At 43.1% G+C, this 16,095-nt stretch overlaps 1 pseudogene; it reads right to left on the bottom strand.

Annotated features, from left to right (window-relative positions):
• Nucleotides 1-1,660: 1,660 nt before the first annotated feature.
• LOC129550962 (PRAME family member 27 pseudogene) lies at nucleotides 1,661-4,579 on the bottom strand (annotated as a pseudogene).
• Nucleotides 4,580-16,095: the final 11,516 nt, after the last annotated feature.

Genomic DNA, 16,095 nt, shown 5'->3' with positions numbered 1-16,095 from the left:
TTGAATTGCTCTTGTCCACTGAAAAGCAGATAATTTCCAATAAGAAATATAGTTCCACACTATCTGTAGTTGGTTGAATCCATGGAAAATGAAGATAGGGAAGGATGATTATGAGATATATGTAGTATAAAACAGGTATTTTCTTATGTATCCTGATATACTGAGGTCAAAACCTCTTACACAAGTCTTTCCTGATAGGGAGAGATGGGAATTGTAATGGCATTAATGTCAATCTCTTAATGACCAATCTAGCCCCTCAAAAGGCTATAATATTTTAGAACATGTATAAAAATGATAAAACCAATGTGCATTATTTTCATATTTTACTAAAAGGAATTTGGATGTCTTTACCCCACCACAGCTAGTTTAATTCAAAAGTATTTTGATCATCTGATGTAAACAACTAACTCATTGGAAAAGTCCCTGATGCTTGGAAAGACTGAGGGCAAAAAGAGAAGAGGGTGTCAGAGGATGAGTTGGTTGGATGGTATTACTGATGCAATGGACATGAACTTGGGCAAACTTCAGGAGATGGTGAGGGACAGGGAGGCCTGGCATGCTGCAATCCATGGGGTTGCAAAGAGTTGGGCAAGACTGGGCCACTGAACAACAACAGCATCCACTTATAATAGGCATGAGTTGGTGAGAATCAAAGTCTCTAGTTTATCTTTAGTGTGAATGACCCTTTTCCCAAATGCAAGTTTTGCCTCAATTAGTGAAACCCTTTCTGAGCACACACAAATGCCTATCACTGAGAATTATGGACCCACTAGGACAATCACAAGGACTTTTCATGTCCAGGGTCAAGGCTTGAATCAGCAGTGAGGACTCTGACAAGAGCTACTCATTCCAACAGCGCATTGGACACAGTATATTCTTGTTTGGTGTGTATTAACCCACTGAATTGGAGAAGGCAATGGCAAGCCACTCCAGTACTCTTGCCTAGAAAATCCCATGGATGGAGGAGCCTGGTAGGCTGCAGTCCGTGGGGTCGCTAAGGGTCGGACACGACTGAGCGACTTCGCTTTCACTTTTCACTTTCACACATTGGAGAAGGAAATGGCAACCCACTCCAGTGTTCTTGTCTGGAGAATCCCAGGGACGGGGGAGCCTGGTGGGCTTCCGTCTATGGGGTCACGCAGAGTCGGACACGACTGAAGTGACTTAGCAGCAGCAGCAACCCACTGAATAGCCAAAGAAATAAGTAAAGAGGTAAGAAATGCCTCAGACAGAATAAAGAACTGGCAAGAATAGTAAGGTTTTGGATCATAGCTAACTCAATGCTTTATTCTTTTGTCAATGTCTAGAGATTTCTAGGTATAAACTGAAAAAAAAACTGAATAATAAATCATGGAGGGCAGCAGTTGGTTTTCATTGAGGATCTCTTTATTTCTGACCATTTATTAATGACCTTAACAACATTTCAATCAACTCAGGTATGACTGTAACAAGAGTATCTCAAGCCCTTTTCCCCCAAAGAAATTTAGGTTCACATTTCCAACTCTATAGGATACATGACACCCAAAGTCATGACAAGTCCCCAAGCCAACATCTCCCCCTGCAATCCTGAACCTCCCCTGGATCACCTTAGCTTTTCCCAATTGAAATAAGCAGATGTGAAAAACCATTGATCTCTGCTCCTATACAATGCCACTGTAGCCTACATTTTAGTTTCCAAGGAAGCTTTTGATAGAGGTATCAAATAGGCAGAACTGTTGCAGCGGTAAGTAATAGGCTCCATGTGATAGAATATGTCATCACTGCAGTGAAGAAAGGGGCTGGAGCTAAGCCAGATGGTCCTGGGCTGTCCTAAGACTTTCAGAATCTCCTTCAACCCTGCCTGAAGCTGAGCAAGTCTCCCTTGAAGTAAAACTCCCTGAGAGCTATAACTCTCCCGAGGGGCAGGATAAAACTCTTTACTTAAATTGCGCAGCCCAGCGGTATGGAGCAACAGCTTCTCCGTGGCGGCCATGGATAGGATGTTTCCTCGCAGACTGAAGGACCGGAGCTGGAAGCAGAGGCTCAGGGCAGGCAGGATGGCCTCAAGTTGGGAGTCCAAGATCCCACACTCATCTAAGCCCAGTTCCCAGACAGAGGCTGCTACTTTCTCCAGCAGAATTTGAAGGATCGCAGGCCTAAAGTTGGTTACAACGACCCCACTCAGATCCAGACCCTTTAGCTGACTGATGCTCGGACACTGGGACAGATGGGTCAAGTCTGATTCTGTGAGCAGGCAGTGAGTTATTGTGAGGTTTTCCAAGCTGGTCTTCAGGCACCTGAGGAGAAATCTAGAAATTAGATCTGAGAAATCAGGAAGTCAAGTGACCTCTAGGTGGGAGACAAATGATCTGACTAAAGTCAAAGTCTTTCTAACCACCTTCAGAAGGTCAGTACCCAGGATGTCCAGTCTCATTTTAGCCTGAGTCCCTTCACTTTCACTGTATGACCAGGTCAAATTCCCAGAACCTGGAAAATTCTTTTCCTCATCTCTCAAGCAGAGTACAACATATTCCACTTCTTTAAGAGGATGAATCAAGATAATGGATTTTCTATATCAAGCTCATAGAAGAGCCTGACACCTTGTCTCAATAAAGAGTAGACATCACTGAATTGTTTTATTGGGGAGGAAGAAAAAGTTCTCTCAAACCAGGCTTTTCTTCAATCATTTCTTGGTCCGAAGGTTTTTTTATCTCTTGGTCAGATAAGGCACCTCAGTAACATGAATAGGGAACCAACCTGGGCAAAACCCACAGCATTAGCTAAGGTTGACAGTTAGCAGGGGCTCACTTACATCCCTGCATCATCTGTAAACCACCTACAACTTTTTACTATCCTTTTGGTTCCCATCATTTCCAGAATCTTTATTAACATATATGGAGCAGAAAACAATCTTTTGAAGACAGGCGATATGAGACAGGCTCATTGTGGTCCCAAAGCTAGTGAGCATAGAGCTTCTCTTTAAAAATGCTCAAGTCTAATGTGGTCTCCCCTCCTCAAGCACCTCCCTTTCACTTTCCTATATTCCTAAATCATCTGAACACAGATATCCCTTCCTAAGGCAGAAATCACAAACCCTCCATCAGCAGATAGGAACTCCCCAATCTGTAGCAACTTAGTAGTGTGTTCCTTTCCAGAGTCTGGATCCAAGTTTGGCCTCCTATCTTGATTTCTGTGGTCGTGTGATACCACACTTCAGGACACAGCTGCAAAGGAGAACATGCTAATAACATGCTAGTGTGGTGTTCACTGTACTCAGTCAGTGGTGCTAGTCTCACCTTAGCATCTGGTCCAGACGGCCACCGAGGAAGGAGGGACACTCCATAGAGAGATCCCGGAGGTGGTGCAGCTTGAGGAACTGAGAGGTAAATTGGACAACTTGCTGCTCCTGCTCCTCAAAGGCAGACACAAGAATGGGAGAGAGGATGAGTCTCTGTACACTGTGCATCTGACCCAGGAGAGGAGCAAACAGGCTCAGGGTGGACAGCTGCCAGATGCAATTCACTTGCACCTCCTGGAGACTGTCTAGTGGCATCAAATGCAGAAACTTCATAATGTTCTTGATGGGGATTGAGTCAATCGTCAGCTTCTTACAGCACAGGTGTATTGAATCTTTTCTATCTGCCATCCACCGGATGAGGTAGGTGAGGAATTCATCCATGGTCCTTTCCTTGAGACAAAGTTCTATGAACACCTCCAAGGGAGCCAAGGGTCTTCCTTTCCTTAAACTGTCCTCAGACACTGGTGCCATCCATGAGCTTGAGGACCCATGGTCCATGTCTCCAGACCACATGCTCCAGAAGTTCTTGCCAGTATTCCTTAAATCCAGCACCCGCAGTTTGCACCTCCTAAGGGGAAACAGTAGATTGAGTGGGACAGTTTAAGATACATACTGAATGAAACCACAGTCTCCATATTGAGGCAATACTCAGACTTCCTACTTGTGCTTATACATCACCCTTCTAACATCAGCAGCTGCCATGCCCTCTTCCCTCTCTGCCCCACCTTCCTCTGTCTCCTTTTCCCCTTCCATCCTGCCGGCTTTTCCGTTTCCACTATCTTTAGCATCCCTGGGAGGAAATGGGGGTATATTCTCCTAGGCTCCCCTGCATCTTAGGCACTCCTACACTTCCTGAAGGCATTTCCCAAAGTGAGCTCAGCTGTGGCCAAGTCTCTGTGTTTCTTCATTGGCATCATCAGAAGCCTCTGGTTCATCCCTTGGCCATCCACTCTCCCTGACACCAGCAGTCTCTCTAGAGAAGTCTATAACTTGCCAATGTACCTGGATCAGACTCACCTTGGGTGAACTTTGTGGGTAAGCAAGGCATTAAGCCCATCCAGGATTGCTTCTAAAGTTCCTTTGTGAGGCATGTACATCAGGCCCCCGAGGCAGACGGACAAAGGGCCAGGCTCGCACCATGGCCTTCAGAGCCTCTGTGTGTCTCCCATAGAAGGCCTTCATGAACAGTGGCGGGAAGAGCTCAGTGGGCAGAAACTCCAGAGCAGCGATAGCTGAGGCTTCATCCTTCAGCAGGCTCCCTGCTGCTAGTTCCAGGAGTCTAAGTGGGGTCCGGACACTCATTCTGACTCTCCTTCAAAAGAAAATCTGTGAAAACTGCCAGGGAACAAGGTATACTTTTCCGGCCAAGCATGAACACACGTTAGTCTGTTTCCCAGCCTTCAGGGGAACAAACTCAGGGCCAAAGTCACTGCTCTGACAGGGGTAGAAGAGCCTCAAGTTTTCCCAGATCCACTCTAAGCTCAGTGAACACAATGCCATAGCTCTGCCTCTTTTGGCATCAGAACAAGTATATCCCACAAGTAACGAGGAGGGAGAAAGGTAAGCACTGTTCATCTCCTTCCACTGTTTTGTGAATTATGTCCTACTGAGAAGTGGGCACCAAGGAACCTGAAACCTGATCCCCATTTTTTTTCAGGTAAAACTTTCAGTCCATCACTTAGGGCCATAACTCTGGGAAGGGAGATATCATGTGGACCAATGCAGCCTCCTTCCTCAGTTCCCAGTTAATCTGGCTGGTAAAGATTTAAAAGATATCTCTAAAATGAATGCCATTTTTGCACAAAGTATTTTTTTTTAAGTATTAAATGTCAAGAAATAAATTTCAAGCAGATAGGTTGTTTTCCTTAAAAAGAATATCTGCTTCGTTAAGATATTTAAAATGATATAAACCAAAGTCCAAATCAATATTCTGGGGATTATAGCAACAATAAACTGAGAGGCAAAACCAAAGCCTTAAATCTATTCATCTGAAAAGAAAGAAAATGAAAAACTCAAAAAAAAAAAAAAAGAAGAAAAACTCCCTTCCACCCAGAGTTGCCTGTCACCATTTGAGACCTGAAGACCGTGGGTAAGATGAGAGTGTCCTTTTATGAGGTTGGTAACTTACCAGCTGTGCTATGGTTGGTGGGGTGCTCAGATCTCAGATCTGGTGGAGAACCCAGGATTCACTCCAGAGGGAGAAATCTCTGCATCTCTTCTTCAATGCCTGAGGTTTTTATAGGCCTTTCTAATCACATCATCCCCCTTTCCAATTGTTAACACCCAATCAGAGACAAATGCATCTTAGATTCCAGAGTGTCCATCAGGTTAATCCTGATTAGATCTTTGCCTATATCCAGGTGAAGTGATTGAATCAGATACTCATTCAGGAAAGAGTATGGAGAAGGGATGGATTCAAAGAATAATGCATTGATTCACTCCACAAGTCTTGATTGAGTTTCACTAACAGGAATAGTTGCAGCCTTGAGTATGAGAGACAAAGAAGGGTTTAAACAGTTTCTGAGATTAGAAATAAAAACCAAAATGAAAAGTATCATTATTGAGGGATTTTTTGCCATATCAAAATTATGAAACTGTTCCAGAATTGAAATAGTTTCCAGACAGATGTGTCATTCCCCAAAGAAGCATCACAAAGTTGTCCCTGTATCAGAATGTCAATTAGGTGTTATGTAGGTAACAGGAGATTGTGAGCTAATTCAGGAAGCAAAGGAAATGAAATTGGGGATGCGGTTTGTCCTACAGAGTTAAGTCAGGCTTATTTAAAGCAGGTCAGGTCAAAATCACAATGAGAAGTAATGGTGAGGGCTGGACATTGTGGAGCTGGGCATTCCTAAAGGTGTATTGAATCTTTTCTATCTGCCATCTACTGGTAGAATGACTCAAGTGTGAAGTGTGGCATCACATGTCCACAGAAATCAAGGTAGGAGGCCAAACTTGGATCCAGATCTTGGAATGACTCAAGATAGTGTATAAAATTGGGTTTATTTTTTTATTACATTTTTACCAAAAACCCATGTTTTCCAAAACTGAAACAAAAAAGTAATGTGAATCGTATCATTTTTAAAATGTAACATCTTTTATTGTTGTTGTTCAATCGTGTCTGACTTTTCATGACCCCGCAGACTGCCTCTTCACGACCCCACGGACTGCAGCAAGCCAGGCCTCCCTGTTCCTCACCATCTCCTGGAGTTTGCTCAGGTTCATGTCCATGTAACATCTTTGTTGGGATATAATTTACTACTATGCAGTTCATCTTTTTCCTAATTTAATTTTTATTTCATATTGAATTATATTTGGTTTACAACACTGTGTTCATTTCAGATGTATAGGTAATTGATTCAGTTATCCATATACACATATCCATTCTTCATCCCATACAGGTTGAATCTTTTCCTATAAAGGAATATTATAGAATATTGAGCAGAGTTCCTCCTCTACACAGGACTCTGGCCTGAATTCCAGGTGCAAGAAACCCAGGAGGACTTGAAGGGAAGGAAATCTACTGTGAACTCAAAGGAAGGGAAGGGGCTAGGAGGACAACCCTCCTCAAAATATGCCCTCATTTGCCAAATGCCTCTGGTCTCCTTGTGAATTTTGGATCCAGATGGGTTCTGGGTCCTCTCCTACATCAGGCCAGGTACAACTGTCCCACAACTGAGACTTCTCAAGAGCAGAGACACAGGACTGTGTGAGCATACCTGAGGCAGCGGGTCCCTGACTCTGCCCTTGATAGACGAATAGGGCTCACCTGCACTGCAGGCCCTGGGATGGTCCTGGTCTCAGCCCCTCCTTCTCTCCCTCCCAGAAATCCTGAGTCCTGTAGGTGTGGTTCTGCCCTTGATTTCTGTTGATCCCGTTGGAAGTTGCCCCAGCATTGCAGCCAAGCCCCAGGTTCTACACGAGGAGACATTGGTGGGCTGCAGAGAAGGCTCTGAGCTGGCTCATGCTGGGAGTGGGGGCTGGATGCACAGAAAGAAACATTCTAAATGTTTTTGTGTGGGTGTAGATTCCAATTCATTCAGGGAGAACAAAGGAGTGAGCTTGCTGGATAGTATGATAACAGTATGTATTACATTTTTATTCCTTGACAATCTCACCTGTTGGTAGAGATTGGCCCATAGGGCAGGAACTGTCTCTCTGCCACCCTGTGGTCCCACAACTGAACATGGACCCTGGTGTGATAGTAAGCGCTTTTAACTGCATAGTGAATGGAAATCATTACCATCAGTTTATAACCAAATGTTACCTTTTCCTGAAATATAAATTTGGGAAAAATCAATTTTAAATGGCTATCAATATTAAAAAATAATTGGATATGAAAAAAATAGCATTTGTGGTAAATATATTTGTACATGAAAGAAAACCTCATATGGTTTCCAGGTTTTGCTGGTTTTGCCCAAGACAGGCCAACACTCAGGTTAAAATATCCCAATAATACATTTAGAACAAGCATCTTCCCTGAAACTCCTCTTCATTCCAGGTTCCCTTCCAGAGTTCAATGTAGTTTACCTTCTAGACCTCTCTGTGACTTTCTACACATTTATATGAGCGTATAGAAATGTCTGCTTTTATCTTTCTTGTAGAAAATGTCATTGTGGTTTTGATAATCTTGCTTATTTTCACTTAAAGATCTATCCTCATTGATACTAGCTGGCATATAATATTCAATAAAATGAATGTTTCACAGTTTAACCCTTTACTTATGTATGTACATTTGATTGTGACTTCTTCTTTTTCTTTTTTTTGCTGTTAACACCCATAGACTTCCCATGTGGTGCTAGTGGTAGAGAATCCACCTCCCAATGCTGGAGACACAAGAGACTGGAGTTTGATCCCTGAGTTCAGAAGATTCCCCTGGAGAAGGGAATGGCAACCCGCTCCAGTGTTCTTGCCTGGAGAATTTCATGGACAGAGGAGCCTGGCACACTACAGTCCATGGGGTCATAAAGAGTCGGATAGTACTTTCATTTTCGAGAGGAAATACTTGTCAACTAACTTTTTCATCAGTAGGGGAACCCCTTTTATTTGTAATGAACTTTCTTCCAAGATTAGCAGTTTTCAAAATTTTGAGTTTCCCTGCCACCTTGGTTTCTCAGATCGAATTGTGTATTTTCTACCCAGGTGCCTGAAGACCCCACTGGTAAACCTCACAATAACTAACTGCTGGCTTACAGAATCAGATCTGACCCATCTGTCCCAGTGTCTGGACATCTGTCAACTCTAAGGCCTGAATCTGAGTGGTGTCACCATGACTGAAATTAGTCCTGGGCTCCTCCAAGCTCTGCTGAAGAAACTTGCAGCCACCCTCCAGAAACTGTACTCAGAGCAGTGTGGGATCATAGACTTTCAACTCAATGCCACCCTGCCTGCCCTGAGCAACCGCTTCCAGCCTAAGGCCTTTACCCTCTGTGGGGACTTCCACCCCATGGCCATCTTAGAGAAACTGCTGAGTCACACTGCTGGGCTGCTCACTTAAAAGGAAGAGTTTTATCCTGCCCCTTGGGAAATCTACAGTTCTCATGGAGCCCTTTGTTGGGCAGACTTGCCCGGCTTCAGGCTGAGCAGACTGAGACTGTGAGGGGCTTTGGAGATCCAAGGGCCATCTGACTTAGCTCCAGTCCATGTCCTTTCTGGGGCAATAATATATTCTATCATGAAGAGCCCTTTCTATGCCACTGCAATTCACCTGCCTAACTGGGTGCATCTATCAAAAGTATTTTTCTGGGCAGCTGAAAACTGAAATCTAGGACACAGGTGTATGGTGAAGGAAACAGAGACCCATGTTTCCAGATGTCAGCTCAATTTAAATGTGAAAAAGAAAGATGATTTGTGCGTGTGCATGCATGCTCAGTCGTGTCCAACTCTCTTGCAGCTGTGTGGATGGTAGCCAGTAGTCTCCTCAATTGATGGGATTCTCCAGGCAAGAATACTGGAGTGGGTTGCCGTATTCCAGTGGATCTTCTCAACCCAGGAATTGAACCCACATCTCTTGCATCTCCTCCATTGGGAGGTGAATTCTTTACCACTGTGCCATCTGGGAAACCCACAGGTGATTTAGAAGGTTTGCAGAACTGCTTTGGAAAACATTGACTAGGAGAGTTGATGGGACTTTCTGGAAAATGTATTTACAATCAGAAGCATGAACTTAAGGTTCTGGATGTAAATGTGGGCTTGTGATATGTTGCAATAGTCCCTAAGTTCCTAAATCACAGCGAGATCCTCTATGACCCACCTCCCAGAGTAATGGAAATGTGTGAAACGAATCACCAGTCCAGGTTTGATGCATGATACAGGATGCTCGGGACTGGTGCACTGGGATGAACCAGAGGGATGGGATGGGGAGGGAGTTAGGAGGGGGGTTCAAAATGGGAACACATGTACACCCGGGGCAGATTCATGTCAAAGTATGGCAAAACCAATACAATAATAATAATAATAAAAGAAATAAAAGCAAAATTAAACAAATGGGACCTAATTAAACTTAAAAGGAAACTATAAGCAACAAAGGAAACTATAAGCAAGGTGAAAAGGCAGCCTTCAGAATGGGAGAAAATAGTAGCAAATGAAACAACTGACAAAGAATTAATCTCCAAAATATACGAGCAGCTCACGCAACTCAATATCAGAAAAATAAATGACCCAATCAAAAAATGGGCCAAAGAAATAAACAGACATTTCTCCAAAGAAGACATACAGATGGATAACAAACACATGAAAAGATGCTCAACATCACTTCATCAGAGAAATGCAAATCAAAACCACAATGAGGTACCATTTCACGCCAGTCAGAATGGCTGCTATCCAAAAGTCTACAAACAATAAATGCTGGTGAGGGTGTGGAGAAAAGGGAACCCTCTTACACTGTTGGTGGGAATGCAAACTAGTACAGCCACTATGGAGAATAGTGTGGAGATTCCTGAAAAAACTGGAAATAGAACTGCCATATGACCCAGCAATCCCACGGCTGGGCACACACACCAAAGAAAACCAGAATTGAAAGAGACACCTGTACCCCAATGTTCATCACAGCACTGTTTACCATAGCTAGGACATAGAAACAACCTAGCTGTCCATCGGCAGATGAATGGATAAGAAAGCTGTGGTACATATACACAATGGAGTATTACTCAGCTATAGAAAAGAATGCATTTGAGTCAGTTCTAATGAGGTGGATGAAACTGGAGCCTATTATATAGAGTGAAGTAAGTCAGAAAGAAAAACACCAATACAGTATATTAATGCATATATATGGAATTTAGAAAAATGGTAATGACAACCCTATATGCAAGACAGCAAAAGAGACACAGATGTAAAGAACAGATTTTTGGACTCAGTGGGCGAAGGCGAGGGTGGGATGACTTGAGGGAATAGCACTGAAACATGCACATTATCATATGTGAAACAGATGACCAGTCCTTGTCTGATGCATGAAACAGGTCTCTCAAAGCCAGTGCACTGGGACAACCTAGAGGGATGGGATGGGGAGGGAGGTAGGAGGAATGTTCGGGATGGGGGACACATGTACATCCGTGGATGGTTCATGTCAATGTATGGCAAAAACCACCATGACATTGTAAAGTAATTAGCTTCCTACTAAAATAAATAAATTTAAAATAAAAGAAATGGTCAGAAATAGAGACCCTCAGTGTAAACCGACTGATGCCTCCATGATATATTGTATTGTTTCTCAGTTTATACCTCAGGAATCTCCAGCTACTAGTAAATAATTTTAAAAAGGCAGTTTGTTGTCTGTGATCTGAAACCCAAACATTCCCACCAGTTCTTTATTCTGTCTAAAGCGTGTCTTACCTGCTTGCTTATTTCTGTGACTGTTCACTGGGTCAATGCACAGGAAGGGGAACATTCTCAGTGTCCAATGAGCCAGGGAGTGAAGAGCTCTTAGCAGGGCCCTCACGGCTGACTCAAGTAATGACCATGGACATGATAATTCCTCATGGTCCCACTGGTGGGTCCATTAGTCTCAGTTCCTGGCCTTTCTGTGAGCTGGGAAAGGGCTTAGCTACAAAGTCAAGGCCCCAGGCCCCCAGTTCTGGAATGGGTCATCATACTGCATATATGCTTTCTTGTTCTCACCAACTCATGACTGTCATGAACGGGTAGTTGTCTTTCTTCCATTAAACAAGCTGTCCCCAATAAAATCATCAATATTCCTTTAGGAAAATGCTAAAATCATATAGGCATGTAACACTGTCTTAGCATTTCTAAGGCACATTTGAAAAATCATATCCTTTGGCGGGGTAGGTAATGTCATGAGAGATGGATATTATTTCTATAAAACCCACTATGTCGTCTTATCAGGAAAGACTAGTGTAGTATAGCATGCCTTATCATCAAGGTAGCAGGACATATAACAAACACCTCTTTTTTATTTCTATTTCAAAATTTTATTGTATTTATTTATTTTTGACTGTGCTAGGTCCTCACCACTGAACTGGATTTTTTTTTTCTTTCTCTAATTGTGGTGAGTGGGGCCCACTCTCTAGCAAGGGTGCACAAGCCTCTCACTGTGGTGGCTTCTCCTGTTGCAGAGCACAGGCACAAGCAGCCAGGGCACTTGGGTTTAACAGCAGTGGATTCCAGGCTCTAGAGCACAAGCTCAGTAGTTGTGACAGATGAGTTCAGCCTCCCCATGACACGTGGAATCCTCCCGGACCAAAGATGGAAACTGTGTCTCTCATACTGGCAGGCAGACTCCTCACCACTGAGCCACCAGGGAAGCCCTAAACACCTCTTGCTCCTGTTGCTAAGTCAAGTTGTTGCTAAGTTGCTGAGTTTTGTCCTACTCTTTGTGACCCCATGGACTGCAGAATGCCAGGCTCTCCTGTCCTTCACCATCTCCCAGAGTTTGGTTATACTCATGCCCATTGAATTCAGTGATTCCATCTAACCATCTCATTCTCTGTTGCCCCCTTTTCCTTTGCCCTAAATCATTCCTAGCATCAGGGTCTTTTCCAGTGAGTCAGTTCTTCATATCAGGTGTTCAAAGTTTTGGAGTTTCAGCTTCAGCATCAGTCTTTCCAATGAATATTCAGGATTGATTTCCTTTAGGATTGACTGGTTGCTGTCCAAAGGACTCTCAAGAGTCTTCTCCAGCACCACACTTCAAAAGCATCAGTTCTTTGGTGCTCATCCTTCTTCTAACATCTGTACATGACTACTGGGAAAACCATAGCTCTGACTAGATGAACCTTTGTCGGCAAAGTGATGTCTTTGCTTTCTAAAACTCTAAGTTTGTCACAGCTTTTCTTCCAAGGAGCAAGTGTCTTTTAATTTCGTGGCTACAGTCACCATCTGCAGAGATTTTGGAGCCCAAGAAAATAAAATCTGTTGCTGTTTCTACTTTTTCTCCATCTATTTGCCTTGAAATGATGGGACCAGATGCCATGATCTCAATTTTTTGACTGTTGAGTTTTAAGCCAGCTTGTTCACTTTCCTCTTTCACCTTCATCAAGAGGCTATTTAGTTCCTTTTCACCTTCTCCCACTAAAGTGGTTTCATCTGCATATCTGAGATTGTTGATATTTCTCCTGGAAATCTTGATTCCAGCTTATGATTCATTCAGCCTGGCATTTTACATGATGTACTCTGGGCTTCCCTGGTAGCTCAGGTGGTAAAGAATCTACCTGCAATGCAGGAGACCCCGGTTCAATCCCTGGGTTGGAAAGATCCCCTAGAGAATGGATATGCTCCCCACTCCAATATTCTTGGGCTTCCCTGGTGGCGCAGACAGTAAAGAATCTGCTGGCAATGTGGAAGACCTGGGTTCAATCCCTGGGTTGGGAAGATCCTCTGGAGGAGGGCATGGCAACCCACTCCAGTATTCTTGCCTGGAGAATCTCCATGAACAGAGGAGTCTGGCCGACTACAGTCCTTGGGGTCACATAGAGTCGGACATGACTGAGCAACTAAGCACAGTACTCTGCATATAAGTTAAATAAGCAAGGTGACAATATACAGCCTCAATGTACTCCCTTCCCGATTTGGAACCAGTCAGTTTTTTCATGTAAAGTCCTGTTGCCTCTTGACCTGCATACAGGCTTCTTAGGAGACAGGTAAGGTGGTCTAGTATTCCTTTCTCTTTAAGAATTTTCCACAGTTCATTGTGATCCACGCTGTCAAAGCCTTTAGCATAGTCAATAAAGAGAAGTAGATGTGGGGTTTTTTTGGAATTAGATTACTGTTTCTATGATTTCTATGCCAGCAATTTGATTTCTGGTTCCTTTGCCTTTTCTAAATCCAGCTTATACATCTGAAAGTTCTCAGTTCACCTATTGTTGAAGCCTAGCTTGAAGGATTTTGAGCATTACCTTGCTCGCATGTGAAATGAGCACAATCATATGGTAGTTTGAACATTTTTGGCATTGCCTTTCTTAGGGATTAGAAGGAAAACTGACCTTTTCCAGTCCTGGGGCCACTGCTGAGTTTTCCAAGTTTGCTGGCATATTGAGTGCAGCATTTTCACAGCATCATCTTTTAAGATTTGAAATAGCTTAGCTGTAATTTCATCACTTCCACTAGCTTTGTTCATAGTGATGTTTCCTCAGGCCTACTTGACTTCACACTACAGGATGTCTGGCTCTAGGTGAGTGACCACACCATCCTGGTTATCCAGGTCATTAAGACCTTTTTTGTATAATTCTTCTGTGTATTCTTGCCAACTATTCCTAGTCTCTTCTGTTAGGTCTTTACCACTTGTTTCCTTTATTGTGTCCATCTTTGCATGAAGTATTCCCTTGATATCTCCAATTTTCTTGAAGAGAACTGAAGTCTTTCCCATTCTGCTTTTTTCCTCTATTTCTTTGCATTGTCTACTTAAGAAGGCTTTCTTATCTCTCCTTACTATTTTCTAGAACTCTGCATTCTGATGGGTATATCTTTCCCTTTCTCTTTTTCCTTTCACTTCTCTTCTTTTTCTCTTTTGCTATTTGTAGGGCCTACTCAGACAACCACTTTGCCTTCTTGCATTTCTTTTTCTTGGGGATGGTTTTGGTTACCACCTACTGTCCAATGTTACAAACCTCCATCCATAGTTCTTCAGGTACTCTGTCTACCAGATCTAATGCCTTGAATCTATTTTTCATCTCCATTGTATAATCTTAAGGGATTTGATTTAGGTCATACCTGAATGGCCTAGTGGTTTTCCCTACTTTAATGTAAGCCTGAATTTTGCAATAAGGAGCTGATAATCTGAGCCACAGGCAGCTCCAGGTCTTGTTTATGCTGACTGTATAGAGCTTCTCCATCTTCTGCTGCAAAAAATAGAATCAATCTGATTTCGATATTGACCATCCAGTGATATCTGTGCGTAGAGTCTTCCCTTGTGTTTATGGAAGAAGATGTTTGCTATGACCAGTGTGTTCTCTTGGTAATATTCTGTTATCCTTTACCCTGCTCCATTTTGTATCCCTAGACCAAATTTGCCTGTTACTCCAGTATCTCTTGACTTCGTATTCTTGCATTCCAATCACCTATGATGAAAAGAATCTTTTTTTGGTGTTAGTTCTAGAAAGTATATAAACACCACTTATATACCAGTTAAAACTCATAGTCATTCCTCTCTTTACTCACATTCATATCCCACAATTCAACCAACTGCAGATGGTGCAATACTGTATTTACTATGAAAAATACCTACATGAAAGTGTTCATGGTCATCTCTCTATACAGACATATCTCAGAAGGTATTTATTATGGGAATGGGCTTGCACAGAAATTACAGATGCAGAGGAGTCCCATAGTCTCTTTTCTATAAGCTAAAGAACTGGAAAATCTGCTTTTATAATTCAGACTGATATTTAAACTTAAAACCAGGAGAGTAAAGGAAATAACCCCATGTCTGAAGCCAAATGCCTGAGAACCAGACGACCACTGGTGTTAAGTCCTTGAGTCTCAACTCTCAAAATCTAGAGGATGCTATGTTCATGGGCAAGAGGAGAAAGAGGGAGAGAAAATGCTGTTTTGTTCCATTCAGGCCCCCAAGCAATTGGATGATGCCCACCCACATTGGGTGAAGGCAGTTGATGAATTCAAATGCTAATCTCTTCCAGAGACACCATCTCAGAAACATCTAGAGTCAATGCCACATAAAATTAATGAGCACTGTGCAGCCATGAAATTAAAAGACGCTTACTCCTTGGAAGGAAAGTTATGACCAACCTTGATAGTATATTAAAAAGCAGAGACATTACTTTGCCAACAAAGGTCCCTCTAGTCAAGGCTATGGTTTTTCCCATGGTCATGTATGGATGTGAGAGTTGGACTGTGAAGAAAGCTGATCGCCAAAGAATTGATGTTTTTGAACTGTGGTGTTGGAGAAGACTCTTGAGAGTTCCTTGTACCGCAAGGAGATCCAACAAGTCCATTCTAAGGGAGATCGATCCTGGGTGTTCATTGGAAGGACTGATGCTAAAGCTGAGACTGCAATACTTTGGCCACCTCATGCGAAGAGTTGACTCACTGGAAAAGACTCTGATGCTGGGAAGGGTTGGGGGCGGGAGGAGAAGGGGATGACCAAGGATGAGATGGCTGGATGGCATCACCGACTCTGTGGACTTGAGTCTGAGTGAACTCCGGGAGCTGGTGATGGACAGGGAGGCCTGGCGTGCTGTGATTCATGGGGTCGCGGAGAGTCGGACACGACTGAGCGACTGAACTGAACTGAACTGAGTCCATAAACACAAAACACCCATATGAAGGCCTCTTCCTGAGGATTTAAGAGCTGGTATTATTGGCTCCGGGGATGGAGTGGACATTGGGCTGGGGGGATCTTAGGGCAA

Source organism: Moschus berezovskii, chromosome 17 (assembly GCF_049115385.1).
Source record: "Moschus berezovskii isolate FMDL1 chromosome 17, NW_MosBer_1.0, whole genome shotgun sequence".
NCBI classification, from domain to species: domain Eukaryota; kingdom Metazoa; phylum Chordata; class Mammalia; order Artiodactyla; family Moschidae; genus Moschus; species Moschus berezovskii.
This window is presented reverse-complemented; position numbering and strand designations above follow the sequence as displayed.